Source organism: Octodon degus, unplaced genomic scaffold (assembly GCF_000260255.1).
Source record: "Octodon degus isolate 3935 unplaced genomic scaffold, OctDeg1.0 scaffold00247, whole genome shotgun sequence".
Taxonomy (NCBI): Eukaryota; Metazoa; Chordata; class Mammalia; order Rodentia; family Octodontidae; genus Octodon; species Octodon degus.
This window is the reverse complement of record NW_004524823.1, coordinates 2,240,821-2,245,130: the sequence shown is the minus strand read 5'-3', so window position 1 is coordinate 2,245,130 and position 4,310 is coordinate 2,240,821.

Here is a 4,310-nt window from a genome sequence, read left to right as displayed (position 1 = left end):
GGATTATTCACTTCAGTTATAGAAATATACACTAAGATCACAGTGAGTTCACCCTGAATACCTATCAAGATGTCTAAAATTAAAAGGAGTATCTTCTCCAAATATTAATGGAATGTGAAAGAACTAGACACAGTACTTAAGCAGAAACTTCACAAAGGAAAATTCTTCACTGCAAAAATAATATTTAAAACTGTTGAATCAACAGGGAAACGCAAACTACACAGATATTTGCTAATACTTATTAAGATAGCTATTGAGAAAATAAAAAGAACCAGTGCTTCCATTTTCTACTTGCATAATATAGTAGCACAGACAAGAAGATTCTAGGAGACTAAGGTTGAGCTGCCACATATGTTGATGGGTATCTTGCTAGAAGAGCCTCAAGGTGGTGCCGAACCTCACACAGCATGAGATTCAGCACGCAGGCATGTGTGTGTCTGATATCTCTCTTCTCATAAAACCACTCAGATTCAGTTATGGGGACTTTATCCCAATGATCTTATCTAATAGAACTTTATCTATCAAAGCCTCCCAATAGTCCCACTTTTAAATACTAAAGTTAAATTAGATTTCCACCCTTTCAATACACCCAGTAGGAATTAGATCTCAAAATGATATTTTGGAGGCAGCAAACCATATTTAAATTATAGAAAACATATTGTCAAAAATGTGTAGAAACTGAAAGTTTCATAAGATGCTAATGAGTTTCTAAAAGGTAACAGCCATTTTCGATAACAAGTTAGCAGCTCTGATATAGTTAAACTTTACCTACCACCTAATATAGTTATCTTTCTGCAAGGCCTATCAGAAACATAGGAGTAAATGCTCATGCACAGACTTGGATGTTTATAAAATCTTTGATTTTTTTCACAGATAAAACTAGAAACAACCCAAATGTCCATTTATAGGAAATGATAAATAAATCATCATTATGATAAAATATTGTTATGCAATGAAAAGATGTACAAAAATATAGATGCCTCTTAATTATGTTGAGTGAAATAAACCAGACAAAGGACAATAATTTAAAAATTATTAATTTTTAAATAAGAAATTAATGGGCACTTGTAGTAAGCAGATAAGTTGTCCATAGGATAAAATGGACAGGAAGTAACGATTATATAACTATAAGGACAAGAAAGATGAATGCATGTACTGTCTTGACTATGGTAATACTTGCATAGATTAAGGTTAATCGAAACTATCATGTAAGTCTGTAACTTTCTTTTATTGGACATAGTTTAAGTCTATGAATGATGCATCAGTAACTATTTTTTAAAGCATCAGAATCTTAGTACTAATAGTATTTGGACAGGGTATCATGTCTGCATCTTGTACTATGAATAACCACTACGAAGACAATAATATGCAATGTATTAATTATTGAAACTCTTCTACTAATCAGTTTTGAAACTGTCTCATTGCTGTTTGTTTCTCAATAAAATTAATTTTAAAGAAGAATATTACTACACAAAAATTTACAAGAGTGACTGAAAGCTGCTTTCTTTTCTTTTTTTTCTGGTGGAATCAGGGATGAAAGTTGCTTTCTAACCTGAAGTGATTTGTCTTTGTCTGGGGAAAACTCTGAAAAATGATAAGAACAGAAGGATTAAGCAGATGTCATGGCACATGCATATATCCTCAACATTTGGGAGGCTGAGGCTAGATGATGCCTCACATTCCAGGCCAATCTGGGCCAATAGTATGTTAGAGGGCAGCCTCAACTGCAGAGCAAGACTGTGTCTCACAAGAAGGAGAGAGACAGAGAGAGAGAGAGAGAGAGAGAGAGAGAGAGAGAGAGAGAGAGAGAGAGAAAGAAAGATTCAGCTAGAGAAAGGAAAAAGTGAGTAAAACAATTGAAAAATAGTGCCTTTAATTATACCAGAAATTAAATTTTAATTTGATAGAGATGACAGGGTGGAGCAGTTCCTGCAACACAGTGGAAAGAATAAGAATTCCGTAGGAGTACTCTGCAGTCTAACTGTCTGGGGAACTTGGGTTTTGCTATACATTGCTGACACAGAAAACTATTCAACATGTAGTTGCCTCAAGTTCTACTTAAAATGTGGACAGCACCAGTAGCTACTCAAACAAATTAGAGGATTTAACACTCTTAATATATTCAGAACATATCTAGTATAAAATGTAAACTCTCTATAATACATCCCAAAATTGCTTCATTTCATTCTCAAGATTTTCTTTTTAAATGTATTTAGTACAGAGTCTGCAGGATCTCACTACACAGATCAGACTCATAGTGATCTTCCTGCTTTCAGCCTCCCAAGCGCTGGGATTATAGGCATGCACCACCACACCAGTCTCAGTCACTGTTTCAGCACACCCCTGGGACAGGCCGGCATGACACACTGTGTATTGAACCCAGTTGCTGCGTCTGCTTAAGCAGATGCTTTAGTCCATCGGCCTATTCTCAAGATTTTTAAAAAATATTATTTCCCCATGTTTTTCAAATATTTTTCCACTATTATTTTCCTTTAACATGGTAAGGATCATGTTTCTTTAATTTTTCTTAAATTATCAAAAAAGTTTATTTTGAATTTAATTTCAGTAATAGTATCAATACAGACAATTTTATAATAACAAATTACTGTCATGCTCCTATTTAACTCTTTTTTATAATTTTATTGAGAAACAGATAGCAATGAGACAGTTTCAAAAACAATTAATAAGACAGTTTCAATAATTAATACATTGCATATTGTTATCTTTTTAGTGGTTATTCAAAGTACAAACTGTACACATGATATTCTGTCCAAATACTATTAGTACAAATATTTCTTCTCATTGAATTAAGAAAAAGTAGCTGTATATCTATCGTATTTTGTATATGCAAATACAAAATGGTCCCTTCTTTCTACCCCTTTTTTGTTTAGTTTTGTTAGAGATAGATATTCCATTGCCATTTAAATATTGTAGGTGCATGAATTCAGCAAAATAATCCAATATAGTCCAGTAGTCCATAATAGTAGTGGGTTATCTGTGGAATTGGCAATGTCAGAAGTTGTCGACCTGAGCCTTTTACAGCTCAGCATATTAATATGGCTTTACTTTTTATACCTCGTTTTTATACTTTTCTGCTAGATGGTTAAGACCAAGGTAAAGCAAGACCTATATAACAAGAAATGGTAACTTTTGTATCTGATAAGGTCAGTCAAGTCACCTCAAGATTTATCCTGTAACCCTGTACCACAGTTGGCCAGTCTTTTGTCAGTGTCAGCCAAGTGGATGAGTCATGGCCATTGCTTGACCAATTTGTTCTCTGTGAAAGCCTGAGAGAATGTTTTCTCTCCATGTGACTCTTCTTAGGCACACTCTACATCATTGATCATATTGCTCTTTGTCCCCATAATCTCCTTGTTCAGAAAATTTGGAACACAACTGAGTTACATGATGTTATAATATAGGTTCTCCTATGTCTTGAGTCTTAGGCTGTTTTTTTGTTTTGGTTTTGGTTTTGGTTTTTTATTTTATTTTGTTTTGCATTTTTTTGGCAGAACCGGGGATTGAACTCAGGCCCTTGAGCTTGCCAGGCAAGTGCTTATTCTACTGAGCCATCTCCCCGGCAGGAAGTTCAGAAGGATTTTTTTTGTGGGGGGGCAGTCAGGATGCCTTCAGGGCAGGTCTGGCAAGGCTTGAGGATGTGGGGCTCGAACGATGGCATTCTGAGCCTGACTGCTTTGATGAAGCAGTCACTTAAATGAATAAGCTAATAGGCAGGCTCCCTCTCTTTAAATATTATGAGACAACACAGTGACTAGGGTTTGATGCCCGGCTTGCCTTGCCAGCCCCTCCTCCTGGCTCAGATGGCAACTGAGACTGGGCATGGAGGTGTACACCTGTAATCCCAGCACTTGAGAGGCTGAAAACAGGAGGATCACTACTAGTCCAATCTATGTAGTGAGACCCTGTAAACCCTGTGGACCCTGTCCTAAATACAAAAACAAACAAACAAATAAATATTATGAGATAATACTAGATTTTGAATATTTAGCTATCCCAAATGCAATTCAAAACCTTATTTATTTTTATTTCAGTATAATTAAAAGGAAACAATTAATGAAAATAATCCAGAAGATAATAAAAAAGGTCTTAGTTCTAATTAGACCATGACAAAAAGTGACTGATTTTCACACAAGGTTTGTAATGACTGGGAATGAAAGAAGCAGGAACTACCCAAGTATATTGTAGGCCAGCGTATGCTTTATATTCTTTCTAATTTGTGTGTGTTTATGTGTGTGTGCATGTGCTGGGGGACGATCAGACTCCCCAACACCTATGAGGGAACAGTGGAA